Below are 24,161 nucleotides of genomic sequence, written 5' to 3'. Positions count from 1 at the left end.
GCTGATACATCTGTAAGAGATCGTCCCTGGACTGCATTGTCATTAAATTTTGGTAACAAGTCTGTTTATATGCTACTTCGTTTTTATTGCACATACCTTCAGTATCATTTATCATATAAGGCAGTGTTATTTTGGCACAGGTTTTTTTTTTTTTTAAGATTTTATTTATTTATTTGATAGACAGAGACCACAAGTAGGCAGAGAGGCAGAGAGAGGGGGTGAAGCAGGTTCCCTGCTGAGCAGAGAGCCCGATGCGGGGCTCAATCCCAGGACCCCAGGATCATGACCTGAGCCAAAGGCAGAGGCTTAACCCACTGAGCCACCCAGGCACCCCTGGCACAGGTTTTATAACATACATTTGTCTTTTAATTTGTTGATGAACTAACCCTACTGATAGAATGCTACAATTTTGAAATATAGAAATACTGTTATAAACTGTGTCAATCATGATTCTTTCTTGGAAATAGTTAAGTCAAAAAATGAATTTATTGTAGTATATCAGCAATTGAGCATATCTCCAGTAGGGTTCAGAGCTTTTCAGACTGAAAAATGCACAAACCTCATCAACATATTGCTGACAGGTACAAGTACAGTGCAACTGGGCACAGACACAGAGGAAAGAATATGTTCTGATGACAGTGGAAAAGGAACCTTACTGCCAAGACTTCAGCCACCTTCAACTCTAGAATTTGTAATCTACTCCCCTCCTCTCACCCCCAAATTGTCCCAAGTCTGAGAACTCTACTTGAAATAAGTCATTTTAACATGGCTTTCTAAAAGGAAGTCAATGCCAATTATTAAAATTATTCAAACATTATTGCTTTGGAAGGTATTATGAGAGGGCTAACAACAGATTTATAGAAATATACTTGAATTTAAGGGGATTCCCTTAGAAAATAAATTTGAATATAAGCATCTTTTTATAACATTTGTGCTCTTAATGATTTAAATATAAAGAATTTTCTATATGCTTATTCCTATTTTTTCAGTTCATTATAAAATAGTTATAGGAAAATGAAAAGTTTTTCACTTAAAAAGTTACAATAAGACAATAAATCAAGATAAACATTTCACTGTAAATTTTAAGAAGCATTATATTACATTAATGGATGCTGAGTTGCTAGTGCTATTTCTCTGTTTGATAGGGCATCTCTATGTTTCAGAAGAAACAGCATAACCCATTTGGACAAAGCCCAACTCCATCTGTCCATCAATCATCTATCTATGGGTTTACATATGTTTATTCATTGTTTTAATTGGGTATATTCTTCACATCATTACACTGAGTAATAAAATTTCATATATCTACTAACCTTGAAAAATATACAAACAGCTGAATTTATTCTTAGATATTAAATATAAAAAAATTGATAAATAAACCATATCTATCATATACGATGCTAAATTCTTCATACACATGACTTACTTAATCTTTAAAACTTTAAAACCCCAGGGCAAAGACCAGGCACTCCCAGCCAGGCCAGCGGGAAAATCTCAGTGTACAATCGCTGCTTGAAACCTCTCTGGCAGTCTGGAGCTGCCCAGACAGCCGCCACTATAGTGGTTTTGGGTACAAGCAGGAGTTCCTGTGTCCCCAGGGACCGCGACTCAGAATGTGCTCTGCCAGCAGCCAAGGGAGAACTTGTGTGATGTGCAGCACCCAGAGGGGAACAGACTGAGGCTACTTTCTGAGAGGGAGGTCTGGGTTCAGTTGCTTTCCTCTAAACCTCTAAAAACCATCAAAAGCTGTCAAGGCCAGAGAAAACAAACAAACAAACAAACATAAAAACATCCAGAGCCCACCCCCTTGAGGGGGGCGGGAGGACTTAACTCAGGGAACATTGTTTGAAAACCCACGTGGCAGGCCCCTTCCCCAGAAAACCAACCAGGAAAAAAAAGAAAAGAAAAGAAAAGAAAAGACCACAAGAGAAGAATCACCACTACTTCATAAATACAACTTTATTTTTAATTCGTTCCCACTATTCTGGTTCATTTTTTTATATAGATAATTTTTTAACCTATTTAATATCACAGTGAGATGTCCAGTACATCAAATTCCATAATAACCTTTTAACCTGACTTTTTGATACATATACCCGTGTTTTTCTTTTGCTTTTCTATTTTTTATCTTTTTTTAAATTTTAGTTTAGTTTAGTTTATTATTTTTTTATTTTTGTTTTTTAATATTCATATAGAGTTAAACTTCAAGGTAATCCCCTTTCCCCAATCAATGCTACCCTATAGGTAAACGCCTTTATCTTAGGAAAGTTGAATCCTTTAACAAAGATATCAAGATACATCCAGGAAGAATCAAAATAACCTTTCACACCCACACTGAGAATTTATAACCACTCTCCCATCTTTTTCTTCCTCCAGTGTTTTTGTGTATTTTTGTTTGTCCTGATAGTATATATATATATATATATATATATTTCTTTTTCTATTGTCATATATTTTTATCAGTCGTTTTGTTTGTCTGTTTTTGTTTTTATCCTTGGGGTCCATTTGGGCTGAGCCTTCTCTTTTATCTTCCTTTTTTCCCCTGTCTCTCTCCCTCTCTTTTTCTCTTTTTCTTTTCTTTTTTCTCTCATTTGGGTGGGGACTCCTGATTTCTCAGAAGCGTTCCAGGGTGCACCTTGACTGCACCATGGTCGATACATCCAGCTACATCCGTCTCTCACCAAAATGACTAGGAGAAGGAATGCCCAACAGAAGAAGAATTCAGAGGATGGGCCTTCTGCAACAGAGCTAATGGTTATCAAGATAGACAATATGTTGGAAAGGTAATTCAGGCTAACAATTATCCAGGCAATAGCTAGGTTGGAGAAAGCCATGGATGACCAAACGGAATTGATTAAGGCAGAACTAAAAGCCACCAGGGATGATGTTCACAATGTTAGGGCAGATCTGAAAGCCACCAAGGATGATGTTCACAATGCTCTCAAATGAGTTCCAGTCTAATCTAAATCTCTAAAAGCTAGGGTAACTGAAACAGAAGATAGAATTAGTGATCTGGAGGACAGAGAGAACGGATCAGGAGGAAGCCTGGAACAAACAGCTTAGAAGCCACAAAAACAGAATCAGGGAAATAAATGATGCCATGAAACATTTCAACGTCAGGATTATTGGAATCCCTGAAGGGGAGGAGAAAGAAAGAAGTCTAGAAGATATAGTGGAATAAGTACTTTGTGAAAAGTTTCCCAATCTCGTGAATAGAACCAGTAGCAACATGGACGGGACTGGAAGAGAGTATGCTGAGTGAAATAAGTCAAGCAGAGAGAGTCAATTATCATATGGTTTCAATTATTTGTGGAGCATATCAAATAACATGGAGGACATGGGGAGATGGAGAGGAGAAGGGAGTTGAAGGAAATTGGAAGGGGAGGTGAACCATGAGAGACTGTGGAATCTGCAAAGCAAACTGAGGGTTTTGAAGGGGCAAGGGGTGGGAGGTTGGGGAGCCAGGTAGTGGGAATTAAGGAGGGCATGTATTGCATGGAGCACTGGGTATGGTGCAAAAACAATGAATACTATTACACTGAAATTAGAAAAAAAATCATGAAAAAACAAAACAAAACAAAAAAAACAAACTCCCCCAGGGCGCCTGGGTGGCTCAGTGGGTTAAAGCCTTTGCCTTCGGCTCAGGTCATGATCCCAGGATCCTGGGATTGAGTCCCGCATCCGGCTCTCTGCTCGGCAGGGAGCCTGCTTCCCCCACTCTCTCTCTGCTCTCTCTGCTTGCCTGTCCGTCTACTTGGGATCTCTGTCAAATAAATAAATAAAATCTTTTAAAAAATAAAAAATAAATAAACATAACTCCCCTGAAATAGTAACTATTATTAAATTCATTTTAGACATACAGAAATTTATAGTTTTGGGGTCACAGTAATAAGGAATCATTGAGTAAAGAGAGGGGCCCATAAAGTAGGACAGGATAGATTCACTTTCCAGATTATGAGTGTTTCTAAGAAGTACAACACATCTGAATTTATTGCAGGAACAGGTTTTGACAAATATATTCCAATGTAGGCATTTTGTCCTTGACAACTATATATTGCTTTATCAATTGTTAGTTCATTCAATTTATTATGTATTATATCTGAATAAAATTTTTCAACATTTTGCACTGAATTACAAATGAATAAATAATATATTTTAAATTATATAAATAATTATCAAGATCTGCTAAAAAGCAGTATGTTATATACAAATGAGTTGAGAGAAATTGAATGTTTTTCTTGACACAATGCTGACATTATTAGTTGAAAAGTAAAAATATCAGTTAATCAATTTCTCCCAACCTATGATCGGCTTCATAGTGAATTTTACCCCAATTTTCTTCTTCTTCATCCTTTTCCATGCTACAACCCCCTTCTCTTCCTTATTCTTTCTCTTCTTCACAGACTAATTCCATTTTTTATTGTATCTCATTCCAGCTTAGTATTCAGTAGTGAGGTGTTATATAATTAATTGTTTTAACATATTCATCTAGGTTTAAAGGAATTGGGTCAAGGAAAATGATTCAAATTTCAGAGGAAAATGGAATGCAACAATATCTTTTTCAGAACAATTCTAAATCATATGAACAAGAGAAAATTGGTTTTCTTTTTAATTGTGTCGTATGATAACATAAACTGAACTAGTGATTTAACTTACAAATTTATTCATAATGATTTCATTTGTATTAAATTTATTTCTACTAGAGGATCTTTTTGATGTCAGACATTTTGGACTATATCAAACAATATAGTCAATAAAATTACACAAGTACACAATCAATTCAAATATTGGCAGATAACATATTCATGAGGGATTAAAACATTTTTTGAAAGGATCAGATGCTTTTGTTTGTACAAAAGTATCACAACCAAACTTTATATAGTTTAATTTAAAATTAACCACTGAGTCTATCTTTCAGTTATATGTGTTGAACATATGTATTTTGATACTCCCCAAAGGATTACCTGAAAGTCACCCATCATGAGATTATTCTATATACAGTGATTATCTTCTAGTTGGTTTTTCATTACTATAAAAGCATTTATTTCATTGCAAAAATTTACATTTTTATTTTGCCATAGTGAACATTTTATAACAAATCAATGAAACAACTTTCTCAATCTATAAAATGACATTTCATTAAGCATAAAGAATTAATAAAACAATTAAGATATGTTACATATCCATTGTTTGTAGGTAATAGTTTTCTAAATACATGACAATTATCAAAACAATTGCAATATTTAGCATCAGCATCACACATTGAACCATTTTGGGGCTATATATGTTTAAATGTATTGTCATGTATAAATAATTTTCTATGAAATTATAAATGGCTGTTGTAAAATTTAATGCTATTTAACATATAAACTTTGACATCTTTTCATGACATAATCAACTATTACATAAAAGCAAAATCTCTTGTTTAATATAGAATAATATAATTCTATAAACTAACTCCACAGACACATATGTAACACTAATGTGTTCCAATGGGATTTTATGACATGTTCAAAAAGAAAATATCTGTATTATGAGTCCTTCAGTATAATTTGAGATTTTTTCTCTCATACTAATTAGTGGTATGTCTTGAATAAATCAATGTATTCTATGTTTTTGTCTGATGTTTTGTAAAGTGAAGACATTCACTTGACTAACCACCGTCTCTTTCTAATAGTGAAATTGTCAGAGTTTATGTATTACATTTCATGATGGAAGGTATCAATAGAAGAATTACCAGCAAGGTGCTTGATGAAAGGATCTCCCTCTCATTTTACTAAAGAATCATTAAATTTACCTCAGTTTTGAGCAGTTTGATTATGGTTTTGAATTTTGTGATAAAATATTTATTAAACTACTAATGTAAATCTAACAAATAATACCAATTACAAATTTTACTTCATGTGTTAAGTAAAGATTGTCTTTTCTTTTCCTTAAAATTAAAGTCTTAGATGCATTTAAAGTTATATGCTCTCTATATATTCAATCAAAATACACTTAGACATATAATTAACATGATTAAGGTGGCTTTCAGTGTTATAGCACCATTTCAGTGAAGGATAGAAATTTTACACTTAATTTGCATTTGCTAGTTTACCAGTTACTTCCCTTTATTAGGTGCAATTAATCAGAAAATATGATGAAGTTTTTTTCTGTTTTTTGAAACATTTATATGACTATATTTTTTTAATGTTTCTGTTAGAAGAATCTTTTTATTTTTAATTTTTTAAAAGATTTTATTTATTTATTTGGCAGACAGAAATCACAAGTAGGCAGAGAGGCAGGCAGAGAAAGAGGGGGAAGCAGGCTCCCCGCTGAGCAAAGAGCCCAATGCAGGGCTTGATCCCAGGACCCTGGGATCATGACCTAAACTGAAGGCAGAGACTAACCCACTTGGCCACCCAGGTGCCCCTATTTTTAGTTTTTTAGAGAAAAAGTTTGAGCATATAATATTCAAATTATATAGATTTTCCCAGGTTAATAAAAAAAAGTATATTTACTAATAACTTTAGGTTACTGAATATTATTGTATTAATGCAATGAAGTTATTGATAGATCTGGTAGGCTAAAGAATGGCCCTCTAAACATGTCCAGATCCTAATATGGAGATCCTTTAAATACATGACTTCTATTGTAAAAGAAACTTTGCAAATTTGATTAAGTTAAAGATCTTGAGATGTGGAGATTATTCTGGATTACCTGGGTGTTCTTGATGTAATAACAAGCGTAGACAAAAAGATCAAAGACAGAAAAATGAGATACGATGTCTGAACAAGAGCTCGGTGTGATGTGGTTTCAAGATGAAGAAAGTGGCCATTGGTCAAAAAATGTAGATTGCCTTTATATGCTAGAAAGACAAGGAAATAAATTCTTTTCTGAAGGTTCTAAAATGAATATAGCTCTGATAATACCTTGACTTTAAAATTCTGATCTCCAAAACTATAAAGGAAAAAATCTGTGTGATTTTAGGTCATTAATTTTGTGGTAACTTGTCATTGCAGAATAGAAAACAAATACAATTGTCTCTTAAGTGTGTTTCCTTTGTGCCTCTATTTATTCCCTAAATCTTTTGCGACTCTTTTGGATTCAGTGACTCGTGAATGCCAGTATTGCTATTATTAATGCATTTTGCTATTTGGTATTATTAAACAAAATAAATAAAATTAATTAATATTTCCCTAATATAATAATACACACTGCTTTGCTCACATAATACATCATTTAAATCTGAACTCAACAAAGAGATCTAAATCATTTTGTTTAAGGATTGCATAGTATTTCATAATATGAATATACCATAGTTTATCTAACCACTCTTCTATAAGAGGATATTTAGGATGTTTCCTTTCTTTTTATAACTACTAAAAATGCTGCAATAAAACCCAGTTATAAAACAATACACTGATCTGGTCTTTCAACATTAAATCACTTTTATAGTTTCTTCTACAGTATGTTTATCATTTCCACTTCCTGCCAATTTTGATCTTTCGTAGTTTGTAGGTAAATAACGCATATCTCCTAGATTTCATTTTATTTTTCTTGCTAATGATATGCATTAGTCTTTCATAATTTATGTAAGTTCCTCTTTCATGTTGGTGCTGATACTTTCTCCTTTTATACACATACACACGACATGTGTGCTCATGGTTGTGTATTTTTAATTTGACTCTCTAGTTTTTTTGTTTGTTTTCCAAGTACTTGTTGCCATTAAATTCATGTCCCAGGAATCAAGGAAGAGAAAGAGAGAAGACAAAATGGACCTTCCTCCATTCCAGTTCAGTCAGCAACCATTTAATAGCCATTTAGCCATGATACCAAAACCTCCACATATATCTACTGCTTAGCACTTGGTCACGGAGCTCTTCCATCTGCAAGACATGGCAAAAAATGTCATGCTTTATTGGATCCATCATACCATGAGTAACATTGAATTTCTATTACCAAGGAAGAGAAGTAAAATGGATATTGGGTAGTTTTGAACAGTTTCTGTCGCATATCCTTTTTCTAGATGTGACAGTTAAAATGCTTTTATTCTTTTCCATTTTTTTTATAGCTTCAAGGTCCTGGATTTTGTTGATTTAGTATTAGGGTTTCCCCTCACAATTTGTCTCATTTCTTTAAGAAGCTTTATTTTACAGCACAATTACAATTTCCCAATCATCATAACATTATCCATTTAGAGTCAATTATGTAAATTGCAAGTCATTACTTACCACTCTTTCCTCAGTATGATCCTCATCTTTTATAATATCTTAGTTCTGATTTAATTGTCATTTGGTTGTTGTATTTTCATAATTATTTTCCTCAGAACACATGGGTTGTATATATCCTGAATCCATTTATATCTGAATATGTCATTCCTTTTCACTGACAGGTGAATGGTAAGTTGAGTATAACTGCTCTGGTCTCAGTAAATTGCATTTCATTGACTGCTATGTTTTAATGTTATAAATCAGTCAGATTTAGTCAGATTCTCTTTCCTTTAAAAGTCACTTGCTCTTCTAGAAGCTTATAAGATTTTATATTTACTTTTGGAATTCAGAATTTTCACTAGGATATATCTAAGTAAATGACCTTTTTAATAAATCCTCACTGGAACCTAGGGAATCTTGTCAATCTTCAGGCACAAATCTTTCTTTAAATAAAAGAAAATTTCTTGATTTGTCTAAATATTCTCTTCTATCACTTCCTTTTTTTTTAATTGCAAGACTCCTTTTAAAGATGAGAATTCTCTTGTCTATGCCCTCAATAACTCATCTTTTCATTACTGATTTTCATTATTTATACTTTCTATATTTTGTATTTCTTTCAGTAGCTCTTCCTGGTCAAGTTAATTTTCAACCGTAGTGGGGTTTTTTTGTTTGTTTGTTTTGTTTTGTTTTGTTTTTAGTTTAACAATTGAAAATTTTAAATTAAAAATCAATTTTTTTTTGTTTCTTTGCAAATTTTGCAGTTGATATCCTTGACAGACTCTATTACTTTAGTTACGTCATTTGACACTTCCATTAGTTGCACTTCTTGTGGGATGGCTCTTCTTTGTTTCCTCCTGTGTGTGTGTGTGTATGTGTGTGTGTGTGTTTTCCCTCACTGGTTTCTTTGCTTGCTTAAGCTTTCGAACACAGTGACATCGGAGGCAATAATCATCCTTGCTAGCTTACATCAGCCACCACAGGAACTAGAAACAACTCAGCCCACCAGAGCAGCTATTCATGGTCCTCCAGGTTCCTCAAGGTCAAACAAAACCTACTGTCTATTGTTTGAGAGTTAGCTTGACCTCTGATGCATAGCATCTATTCACTCTATTTCTGTCAAGAAACCAGAGATGTTTGTTCATTTGTTTTTATAGATAGAAAATCTCTTTCCCTCTTTCCCACTTCTCAGTGCAAGTAATTTGGAAGAAAATGACCCCACATCAAATTTAGGGTAGTATTTGATTGAAACAATAGTCATCAGTACATTCCATTTTAGATAGCTCTGGTATGTATTTATTTATTTATTTTTAGGAGGGGGAGGGAAAAAGGGAGAGAAAGAGAATCTTTCTTATTTATTTATTTGTTTGTTTGTTTGTTTGTTTGACAGAGAGAGAGCGAGAGAGAGAGCGTGCGATCACAAGCAGGCAGAGAGAGAGGGAGTAGTCTCCCCACTGAGCAAGAAACCCAATGCAGGGCTCAATCCCAGGACCCTGAGATTATGACCTGAGCCAAAGGTGGAGGCTTAACCCACTGAGCCATCTAGATACCCTGTGATAGAGAATCTTAAGCAGACTCTATGGAATGCAGAGAGCCCCACAATGGCCTGGATCTCACAACTCTGAGATCATGACTTGAGTAGGCTGATGAAGGAACTGTGTCACACAGGCCCCCAGGAAAGCTCAATTGATTGGCTCAAAGAATTGTCACAGAGTAGAGTACAGTCTGTTTAGACACAGACCTTTTAGAGAAATGAGAAACTTATTTTGCCACTGAGTTTTTATTTGAAAAGAGAGATCTAGAATGGCTGGAAGTCCTCTTCACATCATGCATAGCCCCACAAATCAACACAGAGAAGAAGAGATGAAAAATGGACACAATTTGTGTACCTGAAAGAGTTTGTCTGAAGCCTGTGTTACATCTGAAGTTTTTGATTATGTGGGACAATAAATGCCTCTTTGTTGAGAAAGGTCCTCAATAGCATGTGACCACTGGTTGACCTGTGAGCCATTCCAGACAACACATTCAGAAGCTCTTCTTGACCCCTCCCATGCCCTGGGAATATATATTCTGCCCACCATTTCCACAGTAAGAGCTGTTTTAAAGGACTCAGCCTTGAGAGAATAAAATATTGGTGAGACCATCTGAATAGTATGTGCACCAAACCTGGTGAAGGCCTCTGGATAAACTTTTAAGATTCTGATGGGCAGGAGCACCTGGGTGGCTCAGTGCGTTAAATCCTTTGCCTTCGGCTCAGGTCATGATCTCAGGGTCCTGGGATTGAGCCGTTGTTGGGCTCTCTGCTCAGCAGGGACCCTGCTTCTCTTCCTCTCTCTCTGCCTGCCTCTGCCTACTTGTGATCTCTGTCTGTCAAATAAATAAATAAAATCTTAAAAAAAATATATTCTGATGGGCAGGGGTGGAGATCTATTCATCTTGTGGCTGCCAAAGACAGAACTCAAAATTCAGTTCCCTTGTTTGTTGAAACTGTCACCTACTAATGGAATAGTCTGTCCCTTCTTTGGTCTCTGCTTGACCTCCATGTACAGGGATCAGGTGGTAAACTAACACTCTTTTGTAAAGGATTTTAAAGTTAATTTTTGAAATATCATAAACAATGAATTTTCACAAAAAATGAATTTTAGAATCTGAACAAATTTGTGTAACTTGTCTAGATGAAGAAATACATTTATTTCTTTTCTTATTTATTTCTTTTCTTACATTCTTGTCTTATGCTCCTTACTAAGTTTATCAGTAACATCCAAGAGTAACCACTATAGTCTAACAATGTAGATTAGTAATTATTTATATAAATGGAATATATATGAATTTTTGGTCTGGATTCTTTGGCGCAGTATTTTGTTTGTGAGCTGCATTATATTGTCACCTATGGTTATGGTTTGTTTATTCTTGTTGATATTCTGTATTCCATTGTATGAATATAACACAGTTTATTCTACTTGTCTACTGATAAGCATTTGGGTAGCTTCTGTTGGAGGCTGTTATTTATAGTAATGATCTGAACATATTGGAACTTGTTTTTCAGTGAACATATGTATGCACTTCTGTTGGGAGCATACCTAGGCATGTAATTACCAGGTCAAAAGATAGGTACATATTCAGCTTTAGTAGATGCTGACAATTTTCTCTAATGGTTATAACAATCTGTACTTTTAGGAGCAATACATGAGAGTTCTGTTTCTTCCACAGTTTTGCTAACACTTGTATTTTCATCAAAAACTTTTAAAAAGTTGAGTTTTCTGTCATTTGCAATAATTTTTTTTATTATCATAAAAAGCGTTCCTATTTTATGAGCTTTCCTCCTCTGGCTACTGTTTTATGTTACAGAGGGGGAATTATCATTCATGTCAAATTCAAGTCTCCATCTTTCTGAACAAATTCTAGCATTTTATTCCTTTCAATATAAAAATCTGTATTCTGTATTATATATCTTCCTGCCCTTTTCAGGTAACAATAACTATACAGAGTCAATGTTCTCATTCTTGCTTTAGTTTTTTGTAGTCATATTGTCAATTGATGAAGGGAGATTTCATTAGTCAAACATTGACTCTGTCCTACCTTTGACTGAGGATAAATTTAAACTGTGTATTTATTCTTTTTAAAGAATAAATAAATAGAAAGGAAAATGATTGTGTCATAATTGTCTCTTATAGAAAACTATGATGCAATATATATTTTCAGACTATGGATGTTAAAAAGAAAATTAAAGACATTATTCTAGTGCGCTTTTTATTCTTTGAACTGAAATTACATTATAGGTCCTACAATATTATAACGTGTAGTCTCATTATTGTTGACTATGTGAATTCCCAACAGATTTAAAAATCTTTAAATTTTTTAAAAGCAGAGACCAAATTTCTTATAGGAAATAAAATTAAAAAATTTTTAAATCTGTTGCCTATAATTGAAGTTAATAGAATTTTCAGTTACTCTGGCCCATTTTGGGACTCAAAGAAATGTTTTTAAAGGATTTCTGAGTAAATGATGAATATGAAGTTGGTAATAGAAACCTCAAGCTAAGAGTTTTCAGCCCTCATCTACTCTGCTCCAGGCCAGAATAGAGGTTGGAGCCAAGGTCAGAAGGAATACTTCCTTGATTGTGGTTGTTTGCTAAGTGTATATTTGCGACCAACAGATAGAAGTACTTGTTCCTGTAAAGACTTAGATTTCAAGGAATTCAGAGCTTGACCACGTTTGTTCCAGGCATATCACTTGTTCTTGTTTCCAGTTATGATAATAAACTACACAACTTTTATTGTGTCCTAAAATTTACTGATTTAATTTATAGTGTTGATGCCTTCCCAGAGAGATTCTAATAGAATAATCAAATCAATTTCATCAGATATTGTGGCTCCACAATTTTGAAGGAAAACTCTTATAGGCAATAAAAAAAATTATCTGGGACGCCGGGGTAGTTCAGTTGGTAAAGCATCTGCCTTCAGCTTAGGTCATGATCCTGGAGTCCAGAAACCCAGTCCTACATTGGGATCCCTGCTTGGCAGAGGACATGCTTCTCCCTCTGCCTGTGCTTTCAGATATAGTATTATATATTCATATTTATATTGATTATATTTAATTTATAATTTTAAAATTATGAGATTTTTATTATAATACATAAAACATTGCATTTTCATTAGAGATTATAACTATTTTTATTATTACTTTTTAATTTATAGATGTTAATTAGTGACTGAAAATATCCTGCTCTCCTTTCTTTCTTGTGGTATAAGGGAGACTTAATTTCTTAGGTACCTTGCTATTAGGTAGGATCATATGCTTAATTATGAAATATATAATGAAAATGGAAGTGACTTTTCCTCAATTTTTCTTTTTCCTCACTGTAAATAGTGTGTTGGACTTTCATTGAAATTCTCAAGCTATCAGAGCAAAACTAATTTGCTAAGCCACCTTATAGAAGACAATTGACCTAGAGAGTTGTGTGGCCAGTAAAAACTTGTTGAAAATTCAAGAACATAACTTTTGTTTGCTTTAGCCTGTGATATTTTGAAATCATTTCAATATACTTTGGCCCTCCTTTTACTAATATGTAAATCAATGGAATATACAAAATCACTAATAACTTTCCAGAAATTCACTTTTTTTTTTATACTGAGACTTTTATGTGCACAACCCTAGCTAAGAAAAATTTATTAAATTCCTTTGGTGGTTCACTGAATTTTTATAGTTGAAATTTTTGAATATTTGGATCAATATTTTAACATTGTATCTTATTTAAAAGGAATATCTTATGCTCATGTTGTATAGAAATGCAATCAAAAGATTATCAATGTATATGGCATAACACTTTTATAATTAATTAAAAGCAATGATAGCATAAGGCTATATGCCATATCCTATTAGTGCTTTACATATACTAGCTTATTTAACCCTACCCTGTGATAGAGATACTATTATCTCTATGATGTACATGGGAAAACTTAAGACTACATATATTCATATACCAATTGTTATTTACTGAAAGTTTTCGTCCCCCCAAAATTCATTATCTTGAAATCTAATTCCTAATGTAAAGGTATTAGAGGTATTAGAGGTAGAGGCTTTGGAAGGTAATCATATCATGAGGGCAGAGCTCTCATGAATATGATCAGTACCTTTGTAATAAGAAGCCAGAGAACTAGCTTTCTTTCTTTCTACCATGTGAGGATACAACCAGAAGTCAGCAGTCTGCAATAGAGAAGATCTTCACCAGAACCTAACTATGCTAGTACCCTGTTCTCTCCTTCCAGCTTCTACAACAATGAAAAATAAATGTTTTCTTCTTTGCAAGCCACTCAGTCTGTATGTTTTGTTATAGCACCTAAACTGAGATACTTATCCAAGATCAACAATTAAACATCTAAAGCAGAATTCACATACAGAAAAGATACCAGACACTGAGATTTATATGTTATGCTAAGTTTCTAAAAATAACCAGAAAAAGTTTACTTAATTATTTAAGAAATGAATGAATTGCTTCTTTAAAAAAAAATCATTCAATATGCTTTGTGTGGTAAGATACAGAAAACAAGCCTCAGATTTATTGGTTTAGAAAACTTAAAATTCCAGTGAAACTTCTGAGTTCAGATAAGACTAGATCCAGACTTAAGACATGTGACTAAGGTTCAGTCCCTCCTTCTCAGTTTCTTGGCTCTGTTTTCTCTGGGTTCATTCCATTTTCATGCAGGTTTGTCCTGGTTCACAAAGGAATACTCTAGGTCATATCCTCTTTCCCATGTAGTGAGAGTCTACATCCAGTGACTTCCTAAAAAGAAGGAAATTTTCTCCACCAGTAAGGATTTCCTTAGTTGCATTAGTAGCATAATCTGCTGACAGGCTAAAGCCACTCCACATCCTCATTCCCTCCACTTTCTGGAGCTGAGGGTCAGGACAATCTTTCAAACCTAGTGGCAGAGTATGAAAAAGTGAGCTTGTCCATAGGAAATTCGAATGTCAGTGGTGGGAGAGGAGAGAAACATATGTCAAGGAATAACCAACAACTGTCTACACCAGCAATTTTACTTGTTTTCAAAAATTGTATCCTATTTTCAATACTTAACAAAAGTTAAATTAATGGATAATCATTTTTTAAAACGTTCTTTTAGACTCCTGGCTAGAGTTTCCATTTCAATTTTATATCCATTGTTTATTCAAAATGTCTTTTAAAACATTCAAAATAAATTAATATTTAACAACATAAAGTACGAAATAAACCCTCAAAACTTCAAAATAAACATCCATGTGGACATTTCTAGAATATTTATCATGTTGGCATTCAAATGCATGGATGGTTTCTATGTAACTTTCTTGAGACACTTGATTTCCCAAATTATTCATACATATAAGATAAGCCAGATTTATTACACTAAAAATATATCTAGAAAAGTCTAACAAAAATTAAGATAGGGATATCAAAATGACTAGGTATATTCTCTCCTTAATGGAACAAAAGTTATGAAGATAGTCATAATACAATTAAGTGTTTAGTATTATTCTTCTTTAAACATAGTGATAGGACGGGTAAGAGAAGAGAGGAAAATCCTGCACTGACTGAATGCCTATTGTTTTCCAGATCCTGTGATATGTAATGTGATATGCAAATGCATATATATCTCATTATAATGTCACACTAGTTCTGTGGAAGTTGGTATGATTATTCCTGTAATAGAGTTGGAAAATTGTATCTCAGTGAGTTACACAGTCTGTTAAAATGAACGAACTAAAGAGTTGTAGATCAACACTTAAAAACAAGTCTATAAGAAAACTAAAGTTCTTTTACATTTCATCCAGTCACTTAATCACTCATCCATCTATTTAGTTATTTTTTTGGTTGGTTCGTTATTTGGTCAGAATCTAAAACAAGTTAGGAAAAATGACTGCTGTACTCTCTCATGCTGTTGTAATATATGCTGGTTGAAAATTAATTTTTATGGGAATAGTACTTCTTATAAACAACAACTACATATGCTGTGTTCAAGATTTGTAGACACATTTGTTTGGCAAATATTAAAATAAGAACATAACAAAACTCTTGGGAGGAAATATAAAATGATGTATGCTAATTTAATGGCTCAGTTTCTGAAGTGATTCTGAAGTGTAACAGTCAGCCATTGTAACAATATTGCTGCATGACAAGCCAGTCCCAAACTCAGAGATTTGAATAGTAACCACTTAATTTTATACACATTGATCTGTGAGTTACTTACAACTCATCTGATCTAAGTTTGACTAGCTCAGCTCCAAGCTGTGAGCTGGATTCAAGTCTGTTCCATGTATATCTAATTCCAGTGGGACCAATAATACCCAGGAAATATACAAGAGAGGTAAATGGAAGCTTTTAATGTTGCTTAAGGCATGGGATCATAAATTTTTGCTCATTAAGGAAAACTTCTCATTGATTGAAATTAAACAAAGGCTTCCCATGTAATGTGAATGTTGAATGATGATGATTCATCACATGAATGATGATGCTTGTGTTCCTTATATGTACCTCAGATTGTTTGCATTGTTTCTAGGGTGATAACTAGGTTAAATCTTTGTAAAGTCTAAAGAGTGGAGTGTATCACTGCTGCTGAAAGAAAATTATCATTCAGTGAAAGGGCTGCTACATCTGGCTAGCATACTGGCAATAACCAACATAATGTATTTGGGAATATGTCCTATAGATACTGGACCAGAGAGGAAAGAATATATAGCTGGATAAGAGACAAATTTTTAAAAATTCTCTGATAACTTTGGCAAAGGAACACGTTGTCTATTTATATGTTGTTAGCTGTTGAAGTTGAATAATTGAAAGCTTAGATTGGGAAAAAAAAAAAGACTTATGGTTAAAGAGCTGGATTTCAGAACTGCCTTGGTAGTGTTCTGAGGAAGGGCTGAAAATGTTCAGGAAATTAAACTTGATAGAATTGACTTATTATATAACACCAAAGACTATACCATTTGACTATATCCCTAGGAAGGCACAGAGAATATGGTCCTGTCTAAAATGATAAAGAATGTGTGAATGGAGGGTAACACCTGCATTGTTGAGGAGATCAGTGGTGTATTTTTTTTCTGTAGGCCAGGGTTGAGGATAAGAAGTGCTGTTATGGAATGGGATTCTCCATTGTCATTCTGGGCTATGAGTTTATAGAATAGCTGATAACACATGTCAGCATTTAATTTAGTGGCAAGATGAACATAATTGCATGATGGCTAGAAGGTCAGGAAGGCCTTGACATTAGCTAAGAGTTCCTAAGGAGAGGATAGATGAGCAGTCATGAAGTATGTTGCTTGACTTAAGTAACCCAAGTGACTAAGACAAAGGGAAGGTTGATGTCAGATATCAAAATAGAATATCACAATCTTTTAGTTTCCATAACTGAGTCCGTTCTTAGACATAAAGCCTATTGTTTAAAAGAAAAGCCATCACCATTGAGGTAGAAGCCTGAAATGCCTTAAATATAAGCATATTCAGTAGTTATTCATTCAACACTTTGCCAAATGGACCTAAATATATTTAAAGGAAATATATTTATAGGAAAATATATATTTAAAGGAAAAACCAGAAGTATATAAGGAAGACAGGGTACCAATATCTTTTTAAGGTCTTTGTATACTGGATATTAGTTGACATTGATAACAGAGAATGCAAAATGCCATCATAACCTTTTGTTAAAGTGAGGTCTTAAAAAGTCTAGGTGATTAATGGCAACCTAGCCCCAGTTCATATCATAGTGGGCCTTACAACACACAGATCATATTGTGGTCACTTGCTGGGTTCCAGAGTACAAAATCAGACTGCATATAATTATTTGCTGGCAGGCTACTTGTATTGGTCCTCTGTCTTGTAAGAAAAGTATAGAGCTATTATAGAAGGAAAGTCTGAGAAAAAGCATGTGAGTCTGTTGCTTCTGGACAAGATAGTAAATAAGAAACCATATTGGAACCTAGGTAGAAGCAGAAAAATATATAAACACGCTCAAAATTTAAGGGATGTAGGTGCTATTCTCAATTATTTAAAGAAGGTATCCCTCATAAAAATTTTAATTCACTATTATGACTCTTGAGAAAACCACAGGGACGATGGTCACTGTTGATGGACTACCATTAAGTTGAACCAAGGTTAGTGTAATCAGCCTCTGTGAGGAGGGGGTGTCTTTACTAGGACAGACCAACATAGCTCCTGGAACTTGATTTGTCCTGTTGATCTGGCAAATATATTATTTTTGATTCTGGTCAAGAAGGAGGACCTAATGCAATGTATATCTACATCAAACACATAGCTTTAAGACTATGCTAATATCTTGCTCTTTGGTATAGTAGGCACAAAACACATAGAAAAGATCTTGGATATCTTGACATTCTAGAAAATATCATGCAGGTCTACCATTTATTAATAGTATTTTAATTGGACCTATATAGGAGGCAATTGTAGTTTTGGACAGTTATTATACTATAAGTATCTAACCACACTTATTTCATATATACTAGCTCTATAACAAGTGCATCTACATGATTACTCTCAAACAGCCTTGCTTTCCTATCAAGCCATTATACAATAATGAAAATAGTCAAAGGAACCCCTGGGGTGGCACAGTCGGTTAAGTGTCCAACTCTGGGTTTCAGCTCAGGTTAAGATCTCAGGGTCAGGAGATCAAGTCTCCTGACTTGATCGCACTCCATGCTCAGGGTGGATTCTGCTTAAGTTCTCCCTCTTCCTCTGCCCCTCCCCAATCTCTCTCTCCCTCTCCCAAATAAATAAATGAATTAAAAAAAAAAAGTAAAATAGTCAATAATATATAGTAAAAAAGGTGAAGGGGATTAGAGATACAAACTTCCAGTTATAAAGTAAGTAAGTCACAGAGATGAAGAGTACAGCATAGGGATTATAGTCAATACCTTTATCATGGTGAGCATTGAGTAATGTTTAGAAAAACTTGGGTGTGGGGTGCGTGGGTGGCTCAGTGGGTTAAAGCCTCTGCCTTCAGCTCAGGTCATGATCCCAGAGTCCTGGGATTGAGCCCCACATCATGTTTTCTGCTCTAGCAGGGAGCCTGCGTCCTCCTCTCTCTCTCTGCCTGCCTCTCTGCCTACTTGTAATCTCTATCTGTCAAGCAAATAAATAAAATCTTAAAAAAAAAACAAAAAAGAAAAACTTAAGTGTGGTCATGTTTTATAGAGAGGTCTCTGTTCTGGGATAAGTCAATTCCAATAAAAACAAATATATGTATATGTTTAAAACAAGTCTGTGCTCTCCGCTCTTCTTACTTAATGACCCACAGATATTTTATTCTATGAGTTAGATTGCCAAGCAATATACATTCTCTAAAAATTTTAATTATTTCCTACTTTCTTTTGCATAATATTGAGTTAACATTACTCACATAGATAATGTGAAACCTTGTTTTAACAAAGTAGAATTTTGGACATCATTTCTAGTAAAGCACCCTTCAAAATAATAATTTATGTTGACCTAAATTCACATTTAGCCTGTAAAAACACATGTATTATTACTGTACTTAAGCCACGTGCTATAAATGAATAGTAAATAATGGAATTTGGTGGTTGGTTGTAAAATGTATTATTTGCCCAAATCATGTTTGTGTAAGTTATATTACATTCATAAAAATCAAAATTAACTTTTGAATAAAAATACACTGAATAATACATTGGAAAATGCTTTAATTTTAAACATTTTGTACTCTGGTATAACTATCACTTCAGAATTGAGAATAGAAATTTAGTTAGACTTCTAAGATTGAAGAGGCAGAACCTTGGAGAACTCTCTTGGGATTTCAGCAAATATTGACCATTAGCAAATTCTCCCAACCTGAAAATTTCATTATGACTATTCAAGACATTTTTATAAAGCTATATAGTTATTAGAGCAGCACTGTGAATAAAAATGTCCCAGGGAATAAAAGTCACTCACTGATATAATTCCTTCTATGTCCTGTATCACTCAGAATTCCTGGTTGAAAACAATGGAAACCAATTCTGTTTGAACTCAGCAAAAAATGAATTTATTCAAGGGATATCAAATAGCTCAGAAATCACTGGAAAAGCAAGAGAATTGAGCTCAGAAAACAACCAGAATCTCAGAATCTAGTTTGTGCAAACAGCCAAGGAAATAGTGTTTTGGTTGCTTGTCTGGGTGGGCAGTCAGTGCTGTCAAACTCTCTTGCCTTAGTCACCATATTGAGTCATTCTTTGACTATCATCTTTGTATTATGTATTATTTCTTCAATGCATAAATTCCTGGAGTTTTATCTGAGAATATAGTCATGTCCTAGCTGCCATAAAGTAGGAAAAGGAGTATATGGACAAATAAATTATAGAGCTCTGGAATTTTTTTTCAAAACATCAGCTGAGATTGAGTGCAAGTGACAGAGGTCCCTTGATTACAGGTTTATAAGAAAAGAGGGTTTTGCCACCCAAATAATTCAGAGAATTGATACTATGTTCTGAATGACACCACACTATGCAGGTCTAGGATTGTCTTCTTGATAAATACCATTTGTGTTGATGTCACACAGCAGCTGGTTATCTTCATAAGGTCTGATATTGTGAATGGATCACTTATCTAGTTATTGAAGCAAGATAAATTAATAGTTTATTATATTAAAATATAGACCAATATCATTTTATCAGTGAGCATACCTGATTGACATCATTTACTATTTTATTTTTTCTATTTTTGTAGACCCTATTGATTTTTGTCTAAGTAACTAATACTACTACCGGGGGCTCATATTAATTTTATAAGTCAATATAAATCATAAGCAGATATTGATATAATTTCAATAAAAGTATTGTAGTAATGATTTACATCTAGATGTATAGTAATGAAATTCTTCATAAGGAGAGTGACATAAGTTACTGTGATACTTAAAGCTTGGTCTATATAGAAATATAGTCCATATATTCCATATCTAATTAACACAACTCTCTGATACAATGGTCCTAGATCAAACACATACAACAATAGTTCCATCAGCACAAATGATGCAAAGCTGGTTGTTGGACCCAACGCTATCACATATGGTTATCCTGTTTATTAATAACACAAAGGCACCTGGATGAGAGAACTAGAGAAGGCTTAGTTGTAGCTCATGCTTGCAAAGTCATGTCACTCTGGGGAACATTCATTTGCTCCAAGGTGGGAGGTGTTGAAATTATTCCAGGGTGCTCTATGTACCAGTGGTGGACTGAAAACTTGGGCTCTTTTCCAGGGTGTAAATTAATTTCCCATGTGTTGTGCCTGGACAAATCACTGTGTCACCTTGCATGGTGTTGATGTTTGACAGAAAATCCACTGTAAAAATTTTGTTCTAAGTCACTCCTTTGACATTAGCAAAAGAGTTCTTCTGATACTTTTCAAATGAGACATTGATAGAATGATCCTGATTTATGTAACTGAAAACATTTGTGTGATCCTAGGAGAAGTATTTTTATTTGACTTATCACCTCTGTTCCAGGACATGAGGACTAATTTATTTTTTTCCCCTTTCATGATTTCTTAAAAGGAAAGTAACAATTTTGGAAGTGTCAAAAGAAAGAACTGTGATTTTTTTAGTGGAAAGGACCTTGTTTCACCAAGAATAACTTTATATATCACTGAATATATAGTCTCAATTTTTGTTGGCCTTTGCAGACTGAAAGTATAGTACTTTCCTTCTTTCAGCATTGCTGCACAGTCTTCTGAGATCTGTTATCTGGCTGCTACAGTGGAATCAAGAAATGAATGATCCTCTAATTGGTAAGTTGAAACCCAAATCCATAGTCTCAGGTTTGGTAACTCCAATATTTTCTTTGAAAATAGAAAGCCTACCATCCAAAAGACTGTCAAAATGAGTTATATTTCCTCCTCCAAATATTTGCAAGCAAGGAGAGAAGGAGTGGTGAAATCATCTGTCCCTCAACTTTCATGAAGAGGGAAAATATTGATACTACACACAATTCTGGGAGATACATCAATATTATGAGGAAAAAGTACTTAAGAGGCAATTATTCCCTGATTTTTATCTTCTGCAGAGACAGCTGACAAGGTTTATTTTGTTATTTTTGTCACCTGTGAACCATTTTTTCCCTTAATAGGATAAATAATAGGATGATAGTACCATGCAATGATGCTGCCTGTGTTGGCAGGGAGGAGTAGTTTTAAGCATTTTGAATATGACTTGTATATCACTCCAACAAAAACAACAAAAACAAACAAACAAAAAAACACTTGTTCTAATAAAAACTCTTTTCTCTTGTGTTGGACTATTGATCATGCTAATAAATGTCTTTTAATTTTAACAGTTACAAGAGGTAAAGAAGTAATTTCAAATGCCTAACTCAGAGTGAAGCATACATGGGAGGTATTTACAAATAAACACAAATACATATATTTGAGTGAACAGCCTTCTAAAAAAGAAGATTATGGGTTAAATATCTCTAGTTGAAAATGAATATCTTAGCTCATACTTTTGTCACAGATTTTCAAAATTCTAGTGCACATCGAACTGACTAGGAAAATTCAAAGATCTTGACCTCTTAGAACTTACAATCTAAAATAAACTAAGATAGTAGAAACAGATGTAAAAATAAACTATAGAAAAATATTAACTAATTAAAACTTAACTATAGAAAAAATATTAACATATTAGCAGAAATATGTTTTCTATTTATATCGTATATATACATGTGGTTTTTCACATTGGCTCTTTTTATTGTGTAATATTAGCATACTTAAAGGAAAGTATAATCACTTGATGTATGCCTACTTATTTCTTTTTAAAAGAATCTAGAAAAATAATTTTCCTCTGTAATTTTTCCTTTACATTTTTTGCCATGCAAGACTGTTTTATGTTTGATTTTCTTTATTTTGAAATTTTTGATAACAAAAGTTACTTTTTTCAATTCTTGGTCTTTATTTAGAAGAAAGCAAGGAGGGTCCTTCTCCTCAAACATCCCCTGAAATAGGCATATTTGAACGTCAGGCTATAAGAGGTCAAGTCAATAGGTAGAAGCTGGAAAAGGGTGGCCCCAGGGCAGATGTGTACTCACCGGAACATTTGAAAAACTCTCAAGGGTGCAAGGAGGCAGAGCACTTTATAAATGACTACTGTGCCCCAAACCCGTTTATGGCACCCCAGGGCTACAGACATCTAACTGGCAAGGTGAACCTGTGAATGACCAAATCCCTGGCCTCTTAAAGAAACATAACATTTTGGGGTTTCTCTATTTTTTGGGAAAACAAAATGTAGTGATTATAGGTTCAGAAAAAGGAGCTGCCACATGGAGATATAAATATGGTTTGGGTGCTCTTGCGTGGGGTTGTTGTGAGGAGAAAGGAAGTAGGAGAACAGGGAGAGTTGTCCAGATCCAGGCTCACTGCCTGGAGTGGCTATGAGAGTTGTGGCAGAAGGCCCATAGAAAGAGGTAATATTACCCATCAAGCCAGTGGGACATCAAGCCTTCAATCTAATTGGAGTGGGGCTGAGGGAAGAGTGGGTAGGCTTAATTTATTTTTGGTTTCTGCTTCAGTAGAACACATCCAGATAACATTCAGGAACATCCCAGTGGGGTCCAGCTTTTCTCAGATGGCACAGAACTTCAAAAACAATGGATACATTTTCTATGTTCTTCCAGGCAGAGTTCCAGGCATTGTCCCAATGGGGCCTACCCCTCACCAACTTCATGATGGTCACCCAGGCCAGCCTGTAGTCCAGCTGTGGCACTTCCTTGCCAATGGGCCTGTAAATAATAATTTTCCTGTAGAAGTTGTTCCTCTGGAAGCAGGAACTCAGAAAGATGTCATCAGGGAGATGAAACTTCTCCATGGGGTAGTGGGCCACCATCCTGGGGTGGGTCTCCAGTATGACCTTCAGTTCTAGCAGTACCTCCTTGGTCTTCTCTCTGGGGATGGCCCTGTCCTGGATGGACTGATTGAGGCAGCACAATAGGTGAAGGTTTTGTGGCTGAGTTTGCTACTCTCCTTCCAATTAACTGGAGCTAGAAGAAGAAGCAATTGATCCAGCCATCAAAGGCCTGGAAGGAAGGAACTGATCCAGAGCAAGAACTCCAGTAAATAAAATCTGATAGCGTAGCCCCCAAACCAGTTGGCTGATGAGGAGGGGGGCTTTTTAGTGTGGTCCCAGTAGATGACACTGATGTTTTCCCTGTGCAGGAACCAGAGGAAACAGAAGTATTCAGATTTCTTCAGGTCGCTGTCCAGGTTGTCAAGAACATCTTTCAAGACTGAAGAAAGGGACATCTCCTGCAAGTCAAACTGGGGCATACATGACAGGGTGATGATGAGACTGACCAAGTTGCACCTGCATGACTTGGAACACTTCTGCATTGCTAAACTCGGAGCACTCAAGAATAGTCCCATGGACCATCAGCAGGGTCAGTGCCTTTATGTGGCTGGATGCTGTGTTTGATCCCTGTGTTATGTGTTCCGAAACCAATGACGTCCATTCT

The sequence above is a fragment of the Mustela nivalis genome (assembly GCF_964662115.1).
Source record: "Mustela nivalis genome assembly, chromosome: 1".
In the NCBI taxonomy this organism is placed as follows: Eukaryota; Metazoa; Chordata; class Mammalia; order Carnivora; family Mustelidae; genus Mustela; species Mustela nivalis.
The sequence above is the reverse complement of the archived record's forward strand: the minus strand, read 5'-3'. Positions refer to the sequence as shown.